At 38.0% G+C, this 12,393-nt stretch overlaps 1 protein-coding gene and 1 pseudogene across 1 annotated transcript in view; both read left to right on the top strand.

The window, feature by feature from the left end:
• The window catches only part of LOC129516818 (uncharacterized), a 54,590-nt gene that overhangs the window by 9,726 nt on the left and 32,471 nt on the right, over positions 1-12,393 (top strand). The gene's annotated exons all lie outside the window — the stretch shown is intronic.
• LOC129516786 (40S ribosomal protein S24-like) lies at positions 38-594 on the top strand (annotated as a pseudogene).

Here is a 12,393-nt window from a genome sequence, read left to right on the forward strand (position 1 = left end):
ACTGGGTATAAAAATCAAGAAGACCAGAGAGGCTTTTCTCCTCAGCTGCTTGAAGCTCGGCCACCATCATGAATGACACAGTAACTATCTGGACCAGGAAGTTCATGACCAACCGACTGCTTCAGCGGAAACAGATGGTCATTGATGTTCTTCACCCCGGGAAGGCAACAGTACCTAAGACAGAAATTCGGGGAAAACTAGCCAAAATGTACAAGACCACACCAGATGTCATATTTGTATTTGGATTCAGAACCTGTTTTGGTGGTGGCAAGACAACTGGCTTTGGCATGATTTATGATTCCTTGGATTATGCAAAGAAAAATGAACCCAAACATAGACTTGCAAGACATGGCCTGTATGAGAAGAAAAAGACTTCAAGAAAACAGCGCAAAGAACGCAAAAACAGAATGAAGAAAGGGGATCTGCAAAAGCCAACGTTGGTGCTGGCAAAAAGTGAGCTGGAGATTGGACAACAGAAGGAGTAAAGATTCTGCAGTGGCTTTATCTGTAGTGATTGTGCAGATTTTTCATGAGAGGATTAATAAACTAAGAACGTTAATGTGAAAAAAAAAAGGCCAAAGGGAAGAAAGAAAAGAAAGAACACATAACTTGAACAATCTTCAAGTTCCTCACTTTATCAAATGAAGGAAATACCTCGTTAGAGTTGTGTTAAGGATAACATGAATTAATGCAGTGAAGTGTCTAGCACAGTACCTGATAAACAGCAACGGTTAAGAATGTTAACTCCCTCTCTACAAAAACGAGTTTCATACCTATCCACTATGCCCTCTGGGGAGGAAACAGGGTCACTGTTTTAGAGGAAATAAGTCTTACTAAAAGTAAAGGAGAAGGAAATGAAAACAGGAAAGAAAGGGCATGAAATAAAAATATAAAAACAATGGATTATTAGTCATAAAAAAAGAATGAAATCTTGCCACTTGTGACAACACAGATGAACCTTGAGAGTATTATACTATGTGAAATAAGAGAAATGCAAATACCATATGATTTCACTTACATGGGGAATTTAAAAAAAACAAAACAGGGATGCCTGGGTGGCTCAGTTGGATAAGCCTCCAGCTCTTGATTTCAGCTCAGGTCAGTGGTAGCATCAAGCGCCCTGTCGGGCTCCATGCTCAGTGCAAAGTCTGATTCAGAGTCTTCCTCCCTGCTCTGCCCCTCCCCACTCACAGTCTCTCTAAAATAAACTCTTAAAAAAAAAAATCAGACTCATGGATATAGAGAACAGACTGATAGTTGCCAGAGGAGCAGGGCATAGAGATGGGGGATAAAATGGGTGAAAGAGAACAAGAGGTCCAAACATCCAGTTATAAAACAAATAAGTCATAGGGAAGTATTATACAGCCGGGGAAATGCAGTCAATAATATTAATTTTGTATGGTGATAGATGATAACTAGACCTATTGTGATTATTTTACAATATATCTAAACATCAAATCCATGTTATAGTAGTTTCTCCTGAGTTCTATCTACTTCCTTAAGGAGACAAACCAAGGTATCAGAGTTTACTAATTTGAGAAAGGAGTTTAAAATATGAAAAGTTTGTAATAAAACAAAAAAATACAGCATATGTAATAAGCAAAGAATTTTTGTTGCTACTCCTTATAAAAAATTATTTCAAATGAGATGTATCAGTAGAAAAAGTCAAAATAACAGAGAATTCTAAAAAATAAAATTTTAAAAAGCACAAATGGCCAATGAGAAACAATTATTTTTTACTTATAAATTTGGCAAGATCAGAAGAATCATAGAAATAATATTATTGGATGTTGGACAATATCACACCATACTGAAGGAAGTCACAGCAATATTTAGAAATGTAGATCTATCTTGGTTTATCACGGATGGGAAGGGTAGAGAACTTTAAGGAAATTAAGTAAAATTTTTAAAGTTAACATTTCTTAGACTTCTTCAACCAACTTATTTTTCTGTGAATCCCGAAATGGTTGTTTTCACCTCTTGAAATGAATATACAAATATAAACCAGCTACTTGGTATAAATGAGAATTTGTGTGGTATTTATTTAAATGACTTACACATATAATTCTGAGAGAATTTAAAATTACATTCAAATAAAATAATATGCTTATAGAATTTAAAAGAAAGTAGAAATTATTCCTCCAAGATTAACTGGTGGTTACTTGCAAATGAACTTCTCAGAATCTGTTACTCAAATAACTTTGGAAAACTGTATCAAGTAACTGAAATAAGTGTATATAGGTAAAATATGGTTTCTAGTGAGATATGTGCCAAAGTCCATTTATCACCAAGTCCTGTCTGAAAGGAAGAGTGAGAGACATTGGTAAGCAGTTGGGAGAGCTAAAAGAGTAAAGTGGTCATTTCTACTTGGATAAAGTAAAAAATGTTCAGTGTGTACAAAAGTGTTCTGTTTTTTCCACCCAGTGTTGTCTCATGCATAATAGAAAGTCCTAAAATTCTATTGGAGAGAAAATAATTTAGGTTGCTTGCTGCCTTATCAGCCTAAATATTTTTTTCCATTTTGTTACGATTTGCCTTTCTTCTTAGGGGAGGGGGAGTGGAGGAGGTGATATTCAGGATAATAAGAATGAATTTGGAACATCATAAAAAAAATGTAGATCTAAATATTCAAAATGTTTATACTTTTCAAACCAGAAATTTTACTTCTAGAAATTTATCTAATATTCAAATATTTGCTAAAACTTTATATAGGGATCCCTGGGTGGCGCAGCGGTTAAGCGCCTGCCTTTGGCCCAGGGCACAATCCTGAAGACCCGGGATCGAATCCCACGTCGGGCTCCCGGTGCATGGAGACTGCTTCTCCCTCTGCCTCTGTCTCTGTCTCTCTCTCTCTCTCTGCGATTATCATAAATAAATAAAAATTAAAAAAAATAAAAAATAAAACTTTATATATATAAGAATGTCCATCACAGTGTCATTTAAGTGTAGTGAAAAGAAATATGCTAAGTATACAACAAGACAGCCATGTTATAAAAGTGAACCCATGTGAAGCCATGTTATAAGAGTATAAGAGTATAAGCAGACTTTTAAAAATATTAATGAATGTCTATTAAATGAAAATGGTTCACAATACATTATTATATAAAATAAGCCTACTACAAAACAATATTAAAGTAGGATTATCCTTAAAAATATCTATATTAGGTTGCCCTCTTTTTATTAGGTTATCTCTATATTAGGTTGACCTCTTTTTATTCTCTTTGTTTTCTCTATTTCCACACTTTCTGCCATAGGATAGTGTCACACTCTCTGGGGAGATGATAGGCTGTATACATAATGAGATTCAGTGGATACTGCCAAAGTTTTCCCAAGGTGGTTATACCAATTTACACTCCCACTGGCAATATTTAAAAGAGTTTTAGTTTGAAGCAATGCATTTTTAACATGATGTATCCAGTGACAGCCATTGATTTGAACTCTACTACTTTAGAAGTTGAAATGATTAAGTCAAGTTAGAAATAAGCTGGGAGTGCAAGCTGATGCAGCCACTCTGGAAAACATTATGGAGGTTCCTCAAAAAGTTAAAAATAGAGCTACCCTACAACCCAGCAATTGTCCTACTAGGAATTTACCCCATAGATACAAATGTAGTGATCCAAAGGGGCACCTGCACCCCAGTGTTTATAGTAGCAATGTCCACAATAGCCAAACTATGGAAAGAGCCCCAATGTCCATCAACAGATGAATGGATAAAGAAGATGTGGTATATATACATACAAGGGAATATCTTGTATACTCAGCCATCAAAAAAAAATAATAAATCTTGCCATTTGCAATGACATGGATGGAACTAGAGGGTATTATACTAAGCAAAATAAGTCAATCAGAGACAATTATGATCTCACTCTTATGTGGAATTTAATAAACAAAATAGAAGAGCATTAGAGGAAAGGAGGGAAAAATAAAGCAAGATGTAATCAGAGAGGAAGACAAACCAAAAGAGACTCTTAATCATGAAACAAACTGAGGGTTGCTGGAGAGAAGAGGAGTGGGGGGACAGAGTAACTGGGTGATGGGCATTAAGGAGGGCACATGATGAAATGCACACTGGGTATTATCAGAGACTGATGAATCACTGACCTCTACCTTAGAATCCATAATAATAATTGAATAATCCATAATAATTAATTGAATTTAAATAACAAAATAACTTTAAAAAATTAGAAATAAGCACATTGGAGGGTGCCTGGATGGCTTAGTCAGGGAAGCATCTAACTCTTGATCTCAGTTCAGGTCTCGATCTGTTCAAGGGTGTGGAGCCTACAAAAAGAAAAGAAAAGAAAAGGGAAAAGGAAAATAAAAGAAAGAGAAAGAAAGAAAGAAAGAAAGAAAGAAAGAAAGAAAGAAAGAAAGAAAGGCAATGTTGTGAGTGCATATACTAGTAATATTTCAACCTGTCTAGATTATATTTTTCATTAATTTGTTTCATTTATTCTGACCTTCTCTAGCTTGTTATACACACTATGTCCAAGTATTCATATTAAATTTCTTTAACACAGAAGACCTGCAGAAGACTCCCTTCTTTTCTGACCTCCTTTATTCCTGCTTTAAAAATGTAATTGTATTTTAAATTGCATTATATATTTCCCAAAAAATATTTAAAATATTAAAACATGATTATATGAAAAAAGGAAGAACAATATCTCATTAGTACTTGCAAACACTCTTCTTTCACATAACTCATGGGACTTTACATCTCTGTGAGGAAGTGAACAAAGGCTATCACCTCTGATTAACAAAAATAGAAGTTCAGGTGCAGAATAGGGAAGTGAGCAGTCTGAGATGAGGATGTCAAAACGATCCCTTCATTGACCCAGATATCTTGGAACCTAAACTAAAAATGACACAAAGACATTATCATTTATAGTCAGATTAAATTTAAATTATCTTAAGTTGCTTCTCTTAAAAAGAGCTTAGAAATGAACAATGTGTGTCTTGTTCAAATATTAATAATTCTGTCAAAAAATTCTTCTAACAAATACATTATTAATAATAATAATAAGCCAATGCTTGTGAATGGTCTCCTCTCCTATAGAAATTATCAGTGGTCTACTCCACTGATGATGCAAGTCTTATTTATCATAAAACTCTTCCATCATCCATCTGTCTTGTCCTTTTAAGTGAATCAGTGGCAACATGTTCATGGCTTAGGCTCTGGAGTAGATGCACTGACAGAATGTGTTCATATCCCAACTCTATACTTCCAGCTGTATGACTTGGATCAAGTAACTAAGTCACTTCATTTCTTGTTGTGCCTCAGTTTTCTCTCTAAAAAGAGAGAATCATAGTACCTAAGTCATTGGTGTGTGATGATGATTATATCTCTCTGAGCACAGCATAGTGCATCTGATAAGCACTCAGGTTTAATTAATTATCAAGGCAATTTTTTGGAATTTATCCCAAGAAAATAATACTAAAAGTATTATCATACCAGCAAGAATTTATAATATCAACATTTTGCAAACAATTTCTCAAACAGGAATGAACCAAAATAAATTTTGTTCTATCCAAACATAGTCTATCATATAGATGATCTCAGTTTCATAAAAAATCTAAAATAAAACCCATGTGTACATTCAGAACTATGACTTATGGTTGCCCAAGTTGTTCACTACACAGGGTACCTGCCCTCGAGGCAAGTGAAATCTAGCTGCATTCTGCTTATCAAGCTGCATCACCCTGCTACAGGGCTGCATTCACCCAGAGAACAGGAGAACTTTTTAGACTTGCCTAAAGGGGTAATACAAGCTAGCATCACCCATGTGTAAATATGGACAGAAAAAAAGATTGAATCACACAAACCAAAGTTTTAACATTGATTATCTTGAAGTACCAAGACTCTAAAAGATATTTTCTTCATTATAATTTTCTGTTTTCCCAACCTCTACAACCTAATATATGTTCCTTTTATGATTATAAGATAATAAATTTTACTTTCAAAAAACTAAAAAATGCACATCAAGGCTACAGGATAATCCCACACACACATTAGGACACCCACTACCAAAAAAATGCAGGCGTGTGCACACACACACACACCCAGAAAAGTGCTGGCAAGGATATGGAAAGAAAGGGGAAATCCCTGTGCACTGTCAGTGGGAATGCAAATTGGTACAGCTACTTCCTCAAAAAGTTAAAAATATAATTATCATCTGATCCAGCAATCCATTTCTTATATATAGCCAAAAGAATTGAAAGTGGGATCTTGAAGAGATATTTACACAGCATGTTCATAGCAGCATTATTCACAATTGCCAAGAGGAAAAGGTGGGAGACTCTGGCATTGCCCCTGCCTAACTATCTTACCCAAAGTTATGCCCACTTCCTGGGGACAGTAACTGTACTTTATTCCAGTACAAGGAATAAAGTTTGGGTCCACTCAGTCCAAATCTGAAGAACTGTCTCAGCTCTGGAGCTTCCCATGGTCAACTTCTCACTCTGCAGGATCCTGCTTCCTTGGCTCCTCCATAGGTGTTGACCCTGAGACCATAGCCCACTAATCTCCCCAAATGCAAAACTCTATCTTAAGGTCTGTTTCCTGGAAGATTCAACCTGGAATTCTTATTAAAGAAACCTTTTCCTTTCCTGGTATTCTACTATATTTTCTTCTTCAATTTTATATTTAATCCTTTATAATACATTTAGAGTTTATTTTTAGATAAGTTAGGGATTTGATTGTATTTTTCTCCTTAGAGTGAGCTAATTTTCTCAGTACCATTTACTAAATAATCCAATATTTATTTATTGATTTTATTTCTCCATAGCAAATTCCCATATATTCACAGGTCTGTTTCTTGACTTTCTACCCTGACCTCTTAGCTTAAAGATTTGATCCTCTTACACTATTTTAATTACTTTGGCTTATTTTTCAAAACTGTCCTTTATATATTCACCAAATACATTTTAAAACCACTTTATTGATTTATCTCTAAAAATCCTTCTGGGATTCTTTTTAATTATACTGCATTTATATATTAATTTTTGAGGAATTAAATCTTCAAAATGTTAACAGTTCCCATCTATTGCCAGGATATTTTGTTTCATTTATTCAGATATTTTTAAAATATCCTTTAATGAAGTTGTACAATTTTTTCCATAATTATTTTTATATTCTTTAATAGCTCAATTTCTGTATGTCATATGGTTTTGTTGCAATTCTACTCTATCATTGTTAATATGGAGGTATGAAGTTTGTTTTTATATGTTTATCATGTACCTGGCTGTTTTGCTGTACTCTCTTTTTGGTTCTAAAGGTTGGTTGAATTTGAAGAGGATTTATATAAATTATCAACATCTGAAAGCAATATGTTGTGATATGTTGTAATGTATTCATCATTCTTTCCAGTCCTCTAGCATCTCTAAACATCCTTCTTGGGGATTACAAGGTTTCTTTCCTGTTAAGTCCCCAACACCCACAATAAAGACAGAAACTTGCTTTTTTCAGACTCCTATGCAGAGAGAACACAGATTTTAAAAGGGACAGTAATGAAGTGAGAAGAAATCACTGTTCAGAGTCATCCTGAAAGAAAGAAAACAGAGATTGGGTGGCGGCAGAGATTCCTGCACGAGTACCCAATGCTCAGATTGGTAGAGTTGGCCGGACCCATGGTAGTGTCTCTGCCAAAGAGTGGTAACAGTGGTTATCTCCACTACAGCTGATCTTCGGTATGATTTGGTTACAGTTCCTAGTTCTATAGTTTCCAAATTTGTATTTGTTGCCAATTTTATAGGCTCAGCAAGCTACCTAGTATTGTTCAATAACTTAGTTAATAAGCTAGATATGGTTTTTGCCAATTTTAGCAGAACTGACCAAGTTATTTTCACATTTATTGTTGTCTTTTTGCAATAGCCAAGACATCAGCCACTAACTTGAAAGGTAGTGGTCACAGTGGAGATCATGATGCTATTCTCAAACCTCAACAGAATACAAAGTAGATGCTTTTGGTTGGTCTACCCAACCTCAAGTCTCTATTTTTTTTCCTTTCCACCAGAACCCATTTTTTTATATAGAGGCAAAAGTGCAGCTGTCCTTGTAACTAAAAGCGGTCATGTAACAGTCAAGCCAGTGGGTGTTAGACAATGCCCCTGTGTGAGCTTTCAGAAAGCGTAGCTGGCTAGGTTCCACATCTCTTTGCCCTTCTCTCCACTCTCCCTTCTTCCTGCCTAGATTATGGTTACCAGAGAAGCAAAAACCACCTTGAAAGGATGAGGGGGGAAAAGCTCGATGTGTGAAAGGATGATCAGAAAACTAGAAGGGGCCTAAACACTGAAGCTTTGTGAGGACATGTAACAGAACTGTACTGCCCACCTCTGGGCTTCCTGCTATGAGGAAAAACCAACCCCTTGTGTGCTTACCACTATTGTGTTGGTTTCTTTTACATACAGGAAACAACTTCCTAAGCAATGCAGCATCTAAAATTTTGCTAAGTAGGATGTTTATTATAGATTTTTGGTTAGTGTCCATTGTTAGATTGAATTTTTTTCCTTAGATTCTAGGTTGCTATAAATATCTCTTTTCTGGCATCTCCAGAATGGTTGTGTATGAGAAGGACCCAGCAGTCATGCTCAGTTCATGATCTTATCTAGAACCAGAAATCTTTGGTTTAATGCATGAAACATCACTGCAAATATATTTATGTAAGTACACATGCATATCTTAAGGATAAGGAATACACCAGGTGTGTATATATACATATATATTTATTTTCTTCCTTCCCTTCAATGTAGTACACACATTAAGAACCTACCAAACCCCAAACCTGCTATTAGTCCTAAAGGGAACCATAAAAATGAACATAACACCATCCCACCACAGTAATCCAGAAAAGAAAATAAACTGCCTGTGCCTATCACTATAGCAAGGTATAACATGATTAGAGTTAGAGGAAATTTTTTAAATGGAATTAACTTTAGTTGGGACTGCCTAGAAACTAATAGAATGGTACTTAGAAGTTCTAGCTCAGCATGGTAATGTAGGAAGATCCTGACCTCACCTTCTGCCGTGAATACACTGAATCAATGGCTAAATACGGAATAATTTCCTCTGGAGAAAAACAAAACAAAAACCACAGACTAGCTGAGCAAATCCTATACATCAGACAAATGGGGGGGATGCATATTAAAGTGGGTTTAAGGGATGCCTGGGTGGCTTAGTGGTTTAGCTCCTGCCTTCCGTTCAGGGTGTGATCCTGGAGTCCTGGGATTGAGTCCTACATGGGACTCCCTGCATGGAGCCTGCTTCTCTCTGCCTGTGTCTCTGCCTCTATCTGTGTGGTTCTCATGAATAAATAAATAAAAACTTTAAAAAATAATAAAATAAAGTGGGTTTAAGGAGTGGCTGAGACAATCTCATCAAACTCAACTCCTGACATACTGATGCAAAATCATGAAGGCAATCAAAACCTGGAGCTTCTCTCTGAGGAGCCAAGGGTTTGAACTCCACATTGGGCACAAGAGTGTTCAACACCTGTACCTGAGTGACAAGCCCCCAAAATGCCAAGTATTGAAAACCAATGCAGCTCATGTCCCCAAACCAACAAAGCTATAGAAAACTGAGAAATAGCTCTTAAAGAGCTCTCACACTCAAATTCACCCATCACAGGGACCAGTGCAGAGGCAGTCAATTTAGAGGAACCCAGACTTTATGTGAACAATGCTTATTTGATTATCTTAAGCACCACTCTGAAGTGCAGGCATCTAATTTAATACATATCAAGGAACCCACCTGGGTACTCTCTAGGGACAGAGGCTGGCATGCACCATCTGCCCTCTCCTTCTGCCTCACTCCAACTCCCCATATCTCTTGGAAAGGAGCAAGTACCCTCCTCTAGTACCCCAGTTCTTAGAGCTGTCACCAGTGGACACCTCTAGATCACCTGGTTCTAAGAGCCAGTGGGACTTAATACTTGCAGTCCCATAGGACTATATATGTTTGCATACTTTAAAAGCTGCTGCTTAAAGGCCTGGCCTAAACCTAGGTGCTGATTGAGATCCTCCACCTTTGGAAAACTGACAAGTCTTGGCATACCTTCAACTACTGAGGGCCACTAAAAATAAAATAGATGCTTGGGTAACCTCAAAGATTTGAGAGATACCCTAGAGCCAGGGCAAAGTTGAACAATATGTTTCAATATGTTTCTGGAAAAGGTAGCTGTTTTATCTAATACATAGAAACCAACCCAGAGTCAAAAAAAAAAAAAAAAAAACACACACACACAGAAGAATAAGATACAGAGGAATGTGTTCCCAATCGAAGAACATGCTAAAACTTCCCAAAAAAAGTCCTTAAGGAAACAGATAAGTGACTTACTTGATAAAGAGTTCAAAATAATGGTCATGAAGAGTCTCACTGAACATAGGTAAAAAATAGATGAACACAGTAAAAACCTTAATAAAGATAGAAAATACAGAACTACCAAAAAGAAGTCACAGAGCTGAAAAATACAATAACCAAACTGGAAAATGCACTGGAGGGATTCAACATCAAATTAGATAAAGCAGAAGAAAGGATCGATGACCTTAAAGAGAAGGCAGTGGAACTCACACTCCATCAGAGCAGCAAAAAGAGTGAAAAAAAAACTGAAGATAGTTTGGGGCCTCATGAAGCAACATCTGCATTACAGGGGTCTCAGAAGGAGAAGAGACAAAACAGGGCAGAAAACCTGTTTGAAAAATAATGGATGAAAACTTCCTTAACCTAGGGACGGAAACAAACATCCAGATCCAGGAATTTCAGTGAGTACAAAAAAAAAAAAAAAAAAAAAGATGAACTCCAAAAAATCCACACCAAAACATATTATAACTAAAATGTCAAAGGTTGGACAGAAGCTGAGAGGATGGCACAGTTGGAGAACCCTAAGCTCATCTCATCCCACAGACACAACTAGATAACACTCACATCAGTGTAAATAATCCAGAAAATGATATGAAGACTAAAGATAGAGAAGAAGGCACATTGAAGAGGTAGCAAAAACAAAGACCCAGTTAGAAGCAAAATGGGCCTTGGCTGTCCATGGTGGGAAGGAAGCTGGTGGTATGGAGAAGGGTGAAGGGTGAAAAACAGACTTTCACGCTGGGGAGCCCTCACAGGGAAGATGAATATCCATAATATTTGTCTCTAAAAATGAGAGGGGCCAAATGTCATGAGTTCTTACAACCAGCAAGACTTAAAGCCTGGAATATTTTAAATCCATGGGTTTGACTCTGGAAGAGATGGAGCATTAGGAAGCTGAGTAGTGATAAAGAAAAAAAAATTAAAGCAACAAGAGGAAAGAAGACAATTATATATAAGGGAAACCCTGTACAGCTCTCAGCAGCTTTTCAGCAGAAACTCTGTAGGCCAGAAGAAAGTGACATGATATATTCAAAGTACTGAAAGGGAAAAATCTGCAGCCAATAATATTCTATCCAGCAAGGCTATCATTCAGAATAGGAGGGGAGATAAAGAGTCTTTCAGACAAACAAAAACTAAAGAAGTTCATGAGGATTACACCAGCCCTACCAGACATATTAAGGGGGACTCTTTCAGTGGAAAGGAAATGCCATAAGTGAGAGTATAAAAAGTAAAAAACATAAAAGCAGTAAAAATAAGTATTTCCATTAAAAAAAATCAAAGGATTCATAAAATAAAACCATGTAAATATAACACCATACACCTAATATGGGGCTGGGGGAGTAAGAATGGGTTCAACTTGGGGAGAGGGGGCAAGATGGCGGAGGAGTAGGGTCCCCAAGTCACCCGGCTCCACCAACTCACCTAGATAACTTTCAAATCATCCTGAAAACCTACAAAATTGGCTTGAGATTTAAAGAGGGAACAGCAGGAAGGCTACAGAAAGAAGAGTTTGCTCTTCTAACAAGGTAGGAAGGCAGGGGGGCAGGAAGCATCCAGTGAGGGAGGGGCCCCGCGAGGAGCTGGGCTAAGGGGGGGTGGGGGCAGCGGGAGCCTCGGGACAGAAAGGCCCCAACCCGGAGAAGTGGGAACTTTACCATTTTCCCCGATGGAGAGGCGCTGGCAGGGAGCTTGGGCAGGATCCCAGGAGGGGCCATGGAGCCCCCAGGCTCCTGGGGTCACTAACAGAGGAGGGGCGCCTGGAGGAGAGCGCGGGAAAGGGCTGGAGCCTGGACTGCGCGCCCAGTGGGGCCATGGGAGCAGCTCAGGGTGGGGGCTCTGCGCGGAGGGGGCTGCTCAGCCCTGGGAGCACGATTCCGGCAGCGCAGGCCCTGGAGCCCAGGGCGCCGGAGGACACAGCCCAGGATCCTGTGCTGCCCCACCCCCAGACAGATGGAAGCGGGGAGGGCCCAGGAGAGCAAGGATGCTCCTGTCGCGGGGCACCCCCGCCAGCTGTGCAGATCAGCGCCCCCCGCCCCTGG

Source organism: Nyctereutes procyonoides, unplaced genomic scaffold (assembly GCF_905146905.1).
Source record: "Nyctereutes procyonoides isolate TBG_1078 unplaced genomic scaffold, NYPRO_anot_genome, whole genome shotgun sequence".
Taxonomy (NCBI): domain Eukaryota; kingdom Metazoa; phylum Chordata; class Mammalia; order Carnivora; family Canidae; genus Nyctereutes; species Nyctereutes procyonoides.